Consider the following 13,919-nt stretch of genomic DNA (forward strand, 5'->3'; position numbering starts at 1 on the left):
GCATTTTTAATTTGACAGCGATTGGGAAAATTGTGTTTAGTATGACAAAAACAAAAATAGGAAGAGGAGGAGGAGATGAAGAAGAAAGAGAGAAGGAAAGAAACAAAGTAAGAAAGAAACAAGAAAGAAAGAAGGACAGACAGACAGACAGACAGACAGACAGACAGACAGACAAACTAGGTTTCTGTGAGCCAGAATGGGAAAGGGTAAGTATAGTTGAGTATTGGAAAATCACGCCATTTGTTCCCACTTCAGCTCACACTGACTTTATAGACTTGTCACTCATCACTCGTGGTGAAGAGGAAATGAGGGAAGTGCCGGGCACCTGGGAAGGGAGAGACTGAGACTGAAAGCAGCAGCCTAAACGTTGAACCCACACGTGTGTGTGTGTGTGTGTGTGTGTGTGTGTGTGTGTGTGTGTCCTGTCAGGGTTGCTGGGGAAGGAGACCGTTATCACCCTTTGGCTCAAAAGCCACCTTGAAGATGCACTTCCACCTTTGAAGACTCACAAAGGTGGCTGTAAAGCAGGTCTTAGGTGGTGGCTTGGAGTCCCAAGAGCCACCAAGAAAGCTTCTTGGCTGTCTAGGACACCAGAATCCTCAGGGAGGCAGAGGAGACAGAGTTCAGAGAAATGGCGGGAGCCCAGAGCAAGAAACACTGCCCGACCTGCAGGGTTCAACTAAAACTGGGGAGGGAGGTCACCTGTTGAGAAACGCAAGACACAAGGAGGGAGAGCAAGTCTGATTGATCAAGCTCTCAACTTTATTGGTCAGGCAACAGCTTTTATAATTCTGAGGGCAGGGAAGCCTATCGCTATAGCAACGCAGTTGCGGGTTCTTCTCAAAACATAGGGAATTCCAGGCAGGGTCATGACGTCCTGCTACGCAGGGTATCTTGCTTGGTCTTCATCTAGCTTTAGTCTAACTGCTAACTCACAACAGGGTCAGCTAGTTTCTGGTGAAAGGCAAGCTCTGGGAAAGACAGAGACTTAAAGGTGCAGATTGGACAAGATGGTTGAACATTGGTCATACGGCCTATCGTCCACAACAGAACACTTGCCATTTAATACTTGTCTATATAGAGAGAAAAGGGGTCAAAAGAGCCTCCTCGCAGGCCATCCAGACCAGCACAGGCAGGGGCTGACTTCCAAGAGAAACAGGGCTGCTGGAGAGAGGAAACAGGGTTTCCTCTGCGCTGAAGACGAGGCTCCTGCATGCACGTAGATGATTCTGCTAGCTGGGAACGCAGAGCAGAGAGCTATATAAGAAGAAGGGTTGCCTCCCATTTGGGGGCCCATCGACACACAGATGGGAGCCAAAGTCACGCTACGCATGAGACCGCTAAAGGCATAAAGGGTCGATGGCAGATGTGTTAGGAAGGGTGGACCTTGTGCAGGACACAGAGCCTACAGTGGTCACAAGCGATGAGCAGCCGGAGGCTGGGAAGCCAGCCAGGAGATGAAAAGGTGTAGAAAATGAAGGAAAGGCTTTGAGAAACACAACACTGATATCCATTCCCACGGGAGCCCCTCCCAGCTACCAGCTGGCATCACAAGCCCCAGTGGCCGTGTGTCTGCACCTCTTTTCTCTTCCACGGCTTCACGTGTATTAGTAGAGAATGAGGTGGCTGGAGAGAGCCTCACGGAACCACCCAGCAAGAGGCCTTATTTATTTATTTATTTATTTATTTATTTATTTATTTACTTATTTACTTATTTACTTATTTATTTATTATCTTCTACTACTCACCTGATTCAGCTCAAGATGGGGACACCTACCAACAGGGACAGATTTGCCAAGAGGATGTGATGGCAACTCCAGGCTTCTGGCTGCATCCCAACCCTTCCTCTCCTGGAAAATTCTCATCTTTACAGGCACACCCCCTGAGCCACACAAGGTCGCTCATTAGAATCTCCCCAAGGCTCTGGAGAAATACACACGTTCTAGCTACGGAGGCAAGCCACGGAGAACTGAGAGTAGAGCGGTGTCCTGTCCACTCTGAGCCATGTTAGCCTCCTTCCCCACAGAGCCCACGAGCAGGACAGATCTATGCCCTCTGAGCTGTTTCCAAAGCTTTCCCCAGCCAGTCTTCTCCAGACTCAGAGAAGACACGACGCTAACTTCCTTCCAGTTTCTAGACCTGTGTCAGTTTCACCCCATGACACGGACCAAGGAAGTATGTTGGAGAGATGTCCAGCAGTCACGAGTGGAGAATAAAAAAGACTGCCCTCCCTGCTGTCCTCCAAAGGGATTGTGTGTTCCAGCAGTGTCCCAAGACCTCGGTCCTGACGCTGTCCTTAGTCAGGCTCAGGCTGCACGTACTGAAGACCCCAAGCCAAAAGCTCAGCTCCCTGTTATTCCCCACACCTTCGCCCCTCCCCTTGCCCTGCAAGCCTGGGGGTCAAACAGGAGACAAAGAAGAGGACACTGGACCGGCTTTGACAACGAAGTCCAGCACCCTGGCGGCCCACGCTGCTCTCTACTCTAACCAGCTCCACGCTGTGCCTTTTCTCTCTGACTGCTGCCATGCCCTTTTCACCCATTCAACAAGCACACATTGAGAAACTTCAGGACACACACCTCCGCCGGAGAGGGGGCATTTTGTTTCACCCTCATCGAGCAAGCCTTCTGAGGCCACAGGGTTGAAGCACTAGGCTTAAGAGACGTTGTGTGGAAATAAATGCTCTTATGGCCGTAGGGTAGGCTAACAGGACACCAGTGAGCACTGGGGGCCTTCAGATGGGACAGCAGAGAAGGGCTCCTCTCAGAAATAGGGATCTCCTTCTGCCTACTATCAAACCAGAATGGGCAGGCTTTTTTTTTCCAGCAGGATGTGTCTCAAACTGGGAACGCATGGTAGAGGGAGCAAAGGAGAAAGTCAACACCCGCAGTGATGGACCAGCCACTTAGCAGCCAATTAATTCAAGTCTTTGCTCAGAAGAGCTGAAGCCCTAAGAGTATTCCCAGAGGCAGCACGCTGAACACTGAGGAATCCTGGAGGACAAAGAGAGACCCAGAGAAATGTGCTGATTATTCCCCCAGGGAAGGAAGCAAAAGACAAGGGTCTGAGTCCTGAGAGCCAAGGACAATGTGACTTCTGGCAAACCTCAAGAGTGACTTAAAGAACCCATGCCCTTGTCTTCTGAGGGCCCTTCACCCACCCAGTACATCGGCCCTGGCCTCCTATGGCCACACCACTCTGCTAGAGGTGTGCAAAGAAGATGGTACCTTTACGGCCAAACCGGAGTCCAGTGTGCCCACACTCCTGTGCCTACATTTCCTGTGGTCACACCCCTTCCTTCCTTCCTTCCGTTCACCAATCCCTCCTGGGCACAAAGAGCAGTCAGGAGGGCACCTGCTGTGGATCCCAACAGGGTGGGGTGACACACACACTGACTTCCACTTAGAAGAGTGTTGGGAGGGGCAGCAACTGAGTTATGTGCATATGAACCCCACAGCACCCCGCAACTCAGTTTCACATCTGTAAAATGGCGAGGGCTGAGCACACTGCATAAACCAGATGTAGAAGGAAAGAAAGAGGAGCGGAGAAAAGGGAAGGAGAAGGGGAGGACATGAGCAGCGCCATTTACCTCATGGTGAGGCGTCCTGCATGGAAGAGAGACGCCCTGTCACAGGACACTTCAAGGGCCACACTGTGGTGTGAAGAAAAGGATTCTGAGTAGCGGCTGCCATTCCCTGAGTGCTTACAATGTGCCAGGGACCGGCTTAGAACACGCACATCTAGGCTTCCTTCTAGAGCTTACACAGAGCCAGTGCTCACGGGAAGCTTCAGGGACAGAGTGGGCAAAGGAGAGCAGGAAGGAGAGACACCCTAGGCTTGGGGACACCACACTGCTCAAGTGGGCCCGGGGGACACAGCACACCATTGGCAGGGCACCACGCACTGTGCGAGGGGCATGGGCTTTCATCCTGTAAGCCATGCGGGACAGTCACAAGGGAGCAGTGGGTGGAAAGTGCACTGCAGAGCCATGTGGGAACGATGACCCTGGACCAGGCTGACCTTCCACTTCTGACCTCTGACCCAGGCCACGTGGTCCCGGGATTATGACTACAGAAACAGGTGGGTTTGTGACTCATTTAGAAGGACCAGGAAGATGCGGTGCAGGCTGAGCGCAGGGCACGGGGACCCTCCGTCAAGGGTCTGACTCAGTTCTGGGAAGGGAGGTTCCAGAGCCTGGGCATCAAACATGGCAGAAAATATTGGCTTCCAGCTCTCAGGAACAGAAATCTGTCTGGGTTCCTGCCTCTGCCACCCCCTCCCTGTTTTGTAACTTGCTTTCATAATGAACACATTAAACCACAAAGCAGGCCTGTCCTCTATCTAGACTGAGTGGCTAAACACCATTTGCCCTACCTGGGTCGTCATCGTAGACCATGTATTTATACAGTTATACAGTCTTTGATCTGGGTTTTCATTGTTGTCAAATAGTTATAAAGGATAGACCTCACTACCCTCCTCTTATACAGCTTGCACGTGTTATCAAAATGTACCCAAGCTGTGACGAAGCCACTGTTGGGCGTTGAATAATTAAACATTGCTTCAGGCATTGTCTATGAATTAGTCCGCGGTACAATTTCCCTGATAGACCCCAGAAGTGTGCAGTCACTTAGACACACACACGACACAGAACTCGATTCAAATGATGACGACACCACTCCGCTTTTGTTGCTTCTCTTATGTCTTCTTAAGATGCACAGCAGCGCTTCCCGTGTGTGTGTGTGTGTGTGTATGTGTGTGTGTGTGTGTGTGTGTGCGCGCGCGCGTTTGCATGTGCTCGTGTGCACGTGCGTGCTTGCGTGTGTGCGTGTATGTGTGTGTGTGTGTGTGTGAGTGTGTGTGTGTGTGTGTGTGTGAGTGTGTGTGTGTGTGTGTGTGTGTGTGTGTGTGTGTGTGTGTTTTGTGTGCTTCAGGCAAGTTGAGCAGTGTCTGCTACTTTCACACTCCAACTGTCCCGTCCTCCCATGCTGCCTCCTGCATTAAGTCTGTGTCTGCCATTTAGGGCAGTGATGACATGCGTGTCACATCATGCCCGCTCACGCTACAACTTCAGTTTTGGTGTGTGTTCTTCTATTCTGCCGCTAAGTGGTGCCCGACAGATTCCAGACCTATGACAGAGCAGGTGGCTTAGCTCCAGAAAGCCTGGGAGTCCCCAGGTGCTAATGGGTCCTGTCAGAAGGACTCTGCTAAGCCTGAGCCCCCTACCTAGGCAATGTGGGACACTCCAAGCACCAAAATGGATGATTAACGTATGTTGAAAGTTGAAGGGCCGGTATTTCTGCTCAGTAAAGTCAGACAAAGGCAGGACAAGAGGAAAGGGAAGCCGGCTCCTTTGACGAAATGGCGTGTGTGACAGCTGAGATCCAGTTAAGGACCCTCGCTCCTTGGGCTGGAATCTAGAGTATTAATTGCAGTCTTGCCACTTATGCCAGTTGTCACCACTGTGTGGGAGAGTGCTCGCTACGTGAGATGGGAGGAAAGCGCTCTTCCCCTCCCAAGTCATTAGGAGCCACAGGCAAAACAACCTAGAAACATTTTTCATTTTACCATTACACCGATTAGATTCTTGCTTAAATTTAATGCCTCTCTTGGAACGACTGTCCCTCCTCCCTCTCTGGCCTGCTGGCTCTAGGTTCCCCCTCAGGTGGCAGGCACTGGTCTCCCCCACACAGAGCATGCTCAGCAAAGGCAAATACACAAGGTGATGAAGAAAAGTTGGCCCTGGTGGGTGAGACAATCGGCCAACGCCCCTTGACCTGAATGTCCGGTGCAGAACAGACCCTCGCGGGGGAAGAAGCAGTGACTGGGCAGAAAGGACTTGGAAGGGGTTGAGACATTTGACTTGAAACTTCTGAAAGTTGACAAATCTATTAGTGAATCAAACCCAGTGACCCAGCAGGAGATGTATGTAGCTGCCGCCTTAGGGACGCTTATGTCTCCACAGCTTGAAGCCACAGACATTTCCTTCTCTCTCACACTGGGGAACTAAAGAAGCCTGGCAGACACGCCTCCCGCATGGCCGGGTCACTCTAGCATGTAGCCCATCGTCATGGAAGACATCAGAATCTTCTCCTGTGACTCTTTAGACAAGGGAAGAAAGCTAAGAAATGACAGCACCAGACACAGGAAGCATTAGATAGGCTGGGACATGGTGCACACACCTCTACTTGTGTGTCTTGTTGATACCAGGTGCTGCTCCATTCAATGCCCTCCTGAAACATGTCTCGTGGAAATGTGGGTTCCATCTCGTTCTGTCCTTTTCTCTTGTTTTTGTTGTTGGGTTTTGGTTTTCTGAAACAGGGTCCCATTCTGTACAAGCTAGCCTGGAACTCTCTCTCTAGACCAGGTTGGCCTCAAACTCCTGAGAGATCCTACTGCCTAAGCCTCCTAAGTGCTGGGATTACAGGAAACGGTGTGTTTTAAATGTGTGCTATGGAAGAAAAGCAACACACCCTCGCCTAGCCCTCTCTCTAAGCCCTTGTGCCACACAGCTTGGCCCTTCCTTGGCTTATGGGGTGGACAGTAGAAGGGGAACGGAAGGATGCTACAAGGGCTGCCTTCTCATTTCAGTGACATGAAGGAAAGATAGACTATCCGTTCACTTGCTTGTACTCCCAATTTATTTGACACGGGTTAGGTGTCTCCGCAGGATTATTTCTTTTAGTAGCCACCAGGTATTAATACGGACAAAGAGACACCACTAATCATGTAATAGTAACATGTCCTTGGGAATGCTTAGCTACTCACTAGTTAATGGCCTGCCCTTCAGAAGCGAAACAGTCATGACTTCCCCTCACATGTGCCACCTAAATACCAAAAGATAGACTCTGGACCCTCAGTCTCCAACTTTGGCGGCTGAGCCCCTGCCCTTCTCCCACCTCCCACCCCTGTCCTATCCACACCCATGGGCCTTGCTCCTCACCATCACCATGCTTCATGTTGGTTTTCCCAGGTCCAGGCAAGCAGCTCAGGCCCCAGCTTTACCTGCCGAGCTCCAGGCTGTAGCTCTCTGCACCCCCTTTGCTGCCTTTGGGGCCTGCACCTTCTCTCTGCTCTGCTCCCTGGACAAAGAAAGCGCTTAGTGGCAAACACATTTTCCTTGGCCACATCTCTGCCATGGACTTGTGCACAGGAGATCCTCAAGGCCAGCCCTAAGAGTTCCTATGCCACGGCCCATTTAGCATCTTTGTTTCTTAACACCACACAGCATGCTGATACTTAGTCTGTTGTTAGGACTGGACTAAGTCCTGTCTGTCTGTCTGTCTATCCTTCACTCTTCTTCAAAGCTGGAATGCTGACCAAGGCCTGCAAGGGCAGGCTGTTTCACTCACTGCCCAGGCCCTGTTGGGACCATCAGGCTAGAAAGTACAGGCCTCACTGAAGCAGTCTGTGAGGCTGGACCCCTGCGGCTAGACACTCTGGATGTGGAGGTTCAGGCTGGTTGGGATTCTGCCAGAAGCACCTAGTGTTTGTGAGTGCGGAGCAGTTTACAGTCTTTAGTTGACTAGAAATCTGTTGAAACAGCCTAGGGAGAGAATGTGAAGTTAAGGAGTTTGGCGAATGGGGTATACTAGACCAACCCTGTACCAGGTAGGGACTGAGGGATGCTGGGAAAACCTGGCTGCCAGGTCTGCCTTGACATGTGAAATTGGCATCTCAGCCATTGGTCCAGGGTTGGATACTGAACATTAGTGCCAGCAGGACCCTGATATCACAAGGAGTTAGCTCATAGTAGGAAGATTCTAGAACTTGTTGTCAGGATGTTCTATTCTTGAGCTGGTTGCAATCAAAGAGAAATGTTGGCACATTGTGTAGTGACTGTCACTAACTTTGGAAACTCCAGGTTTCTATAAAGGCTTCAGTCTAGACAAACTGACACCGGATATGAAAATACCCTGAGCTGCACACAAGAGAAAGGGCAGATCCCATACAACACAGATATATTAGGAAGATCTCACTGAGGGCAAAGCCCATGATGAAAGCTAGGTGGCCATCTGTAGATGCTGTCAGAGTCAAACTTGTGCTATTCAAAGGTCGTGGACATGCCCTGTGCATCCTAGATAACAGTGTTTATTCCAGTTGATGAATGCCAGAAACATAAATATGTTTGAAAACTCCTTTCAATTTTGAAGAAAAGACTTCTCTGGCATCATTTACATGAAAACTTTTCCAAATAGGTTAAAATTCAGATGTATTAAATATTAGTCATGATAAACACCTCTACAAACGCTCTCAACTCCCCTCCACTTATCAGGCTCCTCCACACTGATGGAAAACACAACGATGGATCTTTATTATTATTTTTGGCTGCTTTAAATTTTTACGATGATTTATTCTGATTACATCCCAATCGTTACCCCCCTGGCTTGTCTTCCCATTTCCCCCTTCCCTCACTCTTCTACCCCCTCTTCCACCCCCCTCTTTCACCCCCCTCTTCCACCCTGCCTCTAGACCTCTGACAGAAGGGGACCTCCTGCCCCACCATATGACCACAGCCTGTCAGGTCTCATCTGGGCAGCCGGCACCCCCTTCCTCTGTGTGCTCAGCAGGCCTCCACACCAAGAGAAAATGATCAAATTGGAGGGACCAGAGGTCATGTCAGAGGCTGTCCCCGCTCTCCACACAATGGTGGAGAATGAGCTATCCAGATGAATCTTTCTTCAATGATCTTTAAAGTCAAGTGGGCGCTGCCCAGAACCTCCTGTCCCCACGGTACTGCCCTCTATGCTTGACTATTGTTGTTTACGAATCTAACATATCTAGGCATGCTTTGAAAGTTTCTGTCTTGACAGAGACTGGGCCATTGCTCCCACAGGAAACACAGCGTTAGGGGCATTTGAGATTTCAGCCATCACATGTTCGCCCACCTGAATTTACCCGGATCTCTGCTGGAGAAACCTTATTCGACATATATTATCGATTAACATTGACCCCATAGCCCAGGGCAGTGCGACTCATTCTTGGATGAAGCTCCTTTACACATGTTTTCTCTGTCAGACACAAGCCTTTCTGGCATTCAGGAATCCAAACACTTCAGCTCTAGAGAAGCTTCTTGTACTGCAAAACCACCACCAGAAGCCTCAAAAACATATTCCTTTTCAGTCTGGTATTAAAGAGACCACAAAAAATAACCCGTGCATGTCTCACAATGGCTGCCATGAGAAGGCGAGGTGCGGCCCTCTCAGCCTCGGCTGGGAACATGCACTTTGGGAAGACTAAAAGTCTTGGGGATCTGAGTCTGCACAGGCCGGCACATGACAGTAACCACCTGCTTAAGATCAAGAAGCTTCGATCTGAGCATTATAAATTGAGCTCAGCAAGCAGATGAGTGAATGGCACAGTAAGCTGCTCACAGACAAGGACAATGGGCATGGTCCTCTTCCATGCTTCACCCTCACCGGCTGCCTCAGACTCATCGTCCTGGATCCTATTAGATCCAGAACATTGAATCCATGAGCCGAGGAGAACCGGGACTCCTTCCACCGTCCCGTCAACCTTATGTCACCTGTATTCCCTTCTGTATTTATCTAATAATCAGAAATGAGTACCAAGCAGGATCTAAGTGGTTACAAATTATAAATCTATTTATAAAATCCAACAGTGGAAAGGATCTTAACAATCAGCAGATAGTTAAATACCTACAAAAAATTGCATAGTCACTAAGAGCTACAGATACTTAGGATAATGCAGACCAAGTAGTGGAAATACAGGTACTTGAACAAATAATCAAATTTGGAACCCATTTTTACAAACTTAAAAAAAAAAAAAGAACTGATGAAGGGACTGTGCCCAGTTCCAGCATGATGACCGCAGCGCTGGCAACCCTGCCCTTCTCCCCGTTCCCTCTGCCTCACTAAAAACCCTGAGCTTACACCCTAAAACCAGCCTCCAATGTCCAGTCCCCTTATTTGGCCACTTCCTCCTCCTGAGGTTGACAACCAAGGCCCAGCCATCAAAGCATTGAGGTCAGGCAATGAGAGGCCCGGGTTCTCCTAATCAGCATGCCCTAACTTGGAGCTCCTCCCTTTTGTCTTTATAAACTGCCATTTGTCTATGGCAGTGACTGCCTCCTCACTATGCGGAGACAATACTTTGTTCACCTCCAGGACAAATATCTGTGCCTGCCTGTCTCTCTGTGGTGCCCTTGGCCTGTTTCCTCCCCTTTGTCCCGCCTTCATGCCTTATCCCTGCCTTCTGTCCCTCTGAAGCAAATACATGTCCTCCTGCTGAGAACCTGGTCTTGGGGCATACTGGGACAATAACTGTCCCTTGAGTAGATTCGTTTTGTACCTTTGGATTTGGTCAGACACTGAAAATTAATCAGAGCAATATGTGGAAGGTCAATTCACCCTTAACCCTGCTTTTCCTGACATCCAAGCCCCATGTCTACAATGCTGCCCTGAATCAAGGAGGCAGCTGCTTAAGATGGAGATGGAAATGGGTCTCCGTGCCCAACTAAGGAACAGGATGACACCTGTCATCCACTGGCTTCCACATACGTGCAACTGTTTGATTCTACAATTGTTTTGAAGATTTATTTGAAGCTTATGAGTATTTTGCCTGCATGCATGTCTGTGCACCCATGAAGCCTCATCTGCTGCAGAGAGCAGAAAGCAGATCCTCTGGGACTGAAGTCACAAGTGGCTGAGAGCCACTATGTGCTAGGAGCTGAAGCCAGGTCCTCTGCAAGACCAGTCGGTGCTCTTAACCACTCAGACATCTCTCCAGGCCCCGATTACACAACTGTTGATGGAAATAAGGGGAGGCTTTAAATCTCAGAAATCATGTGGTATAGTAGGACAATATAAGTACAATACACGAATGAGCAGCTCTTGGTAACAAAGCCACTTGAAAGTCTCTCCTGGCCTGTGCCAAGAAAAGAAGGAGAAAGAAGGAAGAAAAAGGAGAAGGAGAAGAAGAAGAAGAAGAAGAAGAAGAAGAAGAAGAAGAAAACAAGAAGACGAAGAAGAAGAAGACAAGAAGAAGAAGGAGGAGGAGGAGAAGAAAACAAGAAGACGAAGAAGAAGAAGAAAAGAAGAACAAGGAAGAAGAAGAAGAAAGAAGAAGGAGAAGAAGAAGAAGAAAACAAGAAGAAGACAAGAAGAAGAAGGAAGAAGAAGGAGGAGGAGAAGAAGAAGAAAACAAGAAGAAGAAGAAGAAGAAGAAGAAGAAGAGAAGAAGAAGAAGAAGAAGAAGAAGAAGAAGAAGAAGAAGAAAGGAAAAGTAGGGAAATCTCATATTAAATGGCATATATGCCCTTTTATACGGTGAGAAGTGTGTCTGTAATAAGTTGCAATTCTCAGAGCCAGGATACAGCGTCAACAGCTGTTTTCACTGTCAGCTCATCTTCGCCATATATTTGAGAGAAAATCAGACTTTTCCAAACCTGCCCTTAGTGCCCAGGATAATTTAAGTTCCATGATGAGATTCCAAAAGCCATGATGAGATTCCAAAAGCCTCTTTGCTGTAAGAGTCCAGGGGAGAACATGGTGTACGCAATGCGAAGACAGAAGTGATCCATGGCATAAAACGTGGTACTATTTAGGCTTCAAAGAATGCCTTAGTGGTTTCACTTTTGGTCTCGTTATCAGGGGGCGACCTGCTGCCTGGTAGATGGAGTGGCTGGAGCTCCTCCCAGTGCATGCAGTATAGGTGTATAAAACTGAGCAGCCAGGGCCAGGGGCTGAGGGCCGTCCCTAGAGCGTACCCCTGTGGCAGGCTTGCTTGGTGTATGCCCGCCCCAGCCTCTGATGACCTGAACCCCAGAACACATGACACACCTCCCTCCCTGCTGGCCCTGGACTCAGGACACTGCACACTCAATGCTTGGGTCCTTCCCACTCACTGACCCACAAGCGTCACAGCACTCAAAGATGAACACGACCCTCCCGTGGCAGAACATGTGCAGAGTGTCACCCGCAATAATAGTCACTGTCTGCAAGCAGCCACGCCTTCGACTGGACAGAGAACCTTACAGAGTCTTCACTAGTATATCCTGTAAAAAGTAAAGGTGAAGAACGTATACAATGAGAAAAATACGAATTCTTCTGGCCTAACTTTGTTCATGAGTCTTAATCACTTCAGCTCATGGCCTCGTCCACTGGGCCCCACGACCCATCCCAGGCAGATATTGCTTCTTCAGTCTTAGAGCCACTCGGGTCAGGACAGCCCGAGACCATGATCTTCAATAGAAGTGTGGGCATTAAGCAATGCTGAAAATTATTGATTAGAACTATACAACACAATAGCAAAAATGGCATTTACAATGAGCACATGCTTTGAAAACTCTAAGGATAGTGGGCACACACACACACACACCGGCCAATTTTCCTAGGCTAAACCCAAGAATCCTTAGGACTTGTGACCTCTGACCCTGAGGACAGCTTCAGTTGCTTCAGGCAGGCCTGTCCCTCAACTGCCACAGAATACTGGCAATATTCTCAACTGCCACTAAAGGCGTGCCCACTCAGATCTCTTCTTAAACCTGAAGAAGCAGGACCCTGGAGTGTCCTTTGAACCCAACCTGTGTTCAGACATTTCTTCTATACCATGTGATCCTGAAGGAAAACAGGCAGAAGTAGGAAGGCGAGGAGGAGGCTTGAGAGAAAATCCCTGCCAAGAAAGAAATGCAGCCAGATGATCGTGATGGAGGGTCAATGCCAGTCCACTATGTGATGGGACCATGGGGATCAGAGGGTCGCTGAGCTGAGCATGGCTGCTGCAGCTGTCCCTGCTACCTCTCTAATCCAGAGGAGGGATGTGCTCAGAGAGGAGAGGGTTGCAGTGTAGTGGGGCAAACTGTTGTCACATGCAAAACTCCACACACGGGGTGGGGGTCCAGTCCAGTGGAGGGGGAAGCAGGGTGTGGGTGATGCAGTGTGGGGCTCGGGTGTGTAGAGAGGAGGGGGAGGACCTGGACACTGTGGAGCTTGTCGCCTTTGTATTATAATCCCCACCCCCACAACCACCACCTGGGTGATGCCCAGGAAGCAGACTGTTTGCACTGGCTGGTAAAAGAATAGGGGCTGTACACTAGACATTGTGTGCAGGGGGCTGGCTGGCATGAACCTGGAATTCTTCTGAGGGACTGATGGTGCTATAGCCAAGGTGACTGAGAGAGTCGTCCTGGCCCTTGCTGGCTCCCTCCTCTCACACATCTGCTCTTCACTGGGACTCCTCCTCTGGCTCAGGGGCTCTGAGAAAGACATGAGGAAAGACTGAGAGCCTGCAAACACTCACAAAGTATTCAAGGGAAGGTGCAGACACCCACCCACAGACAGACGAACAGCAGGAAGTCCACCCCAGGGACAGACAGACAGACAGCAGGAGCGCCCACCCCAGGGACAGAGAGACAGACAGCAGGAGCACCCACCCTACGGAAGGACAGACAGACAGCAGGAGCACCCACCCTGCTGCCTTTCTTCTTCACTAGATGAGCTCTTTTCTGTCTGTTTCTGAAAGAAACTTGTTACATCAAAGTCTGTGTCCTTTGGCCGCTTGTCTAACCCTTCAGCTCCAATACCCACCTACTACACACAGTTCTTGCCGTTGCGGAAGGAAAATTCCAGAGAGGAAATGTGAGGAGGGTCAGGTGAACCTTCTGCTGTGGATTACACCCATCAGATGTCAATTCCACTGTAACAACCCCCGGATCCCTCACTGGTGTCATTATTGTCGTTCATTTTTGCGCCAGTGCCGCAACTCTCATCTGTGCCTGAACCATGACACATTGAGTGTTTGTCATTGTCATAGGTAAAGGTATCTGCATAGAAAGCCTGGAAGAGAACTGAGAACTGCATCCCTGAGACTGAGAGAGCAAGGTGGTCCAGAGCTCGTTCTGGGCTCTTTGGATTTGTAACTCCCTGCAGCACCTCAGAGTGACCTTCTACAACCATATTTCC

This window comes from Acomys minous, assembly GCF_964271855.1.
Source record: "Acomys minous genome assembly, chromosome: 16".
NCBI lineage: Eukaryota > Metazoa > Chordata > Mammalia > Rodentia > Muridae > Acomys > Acomys minous.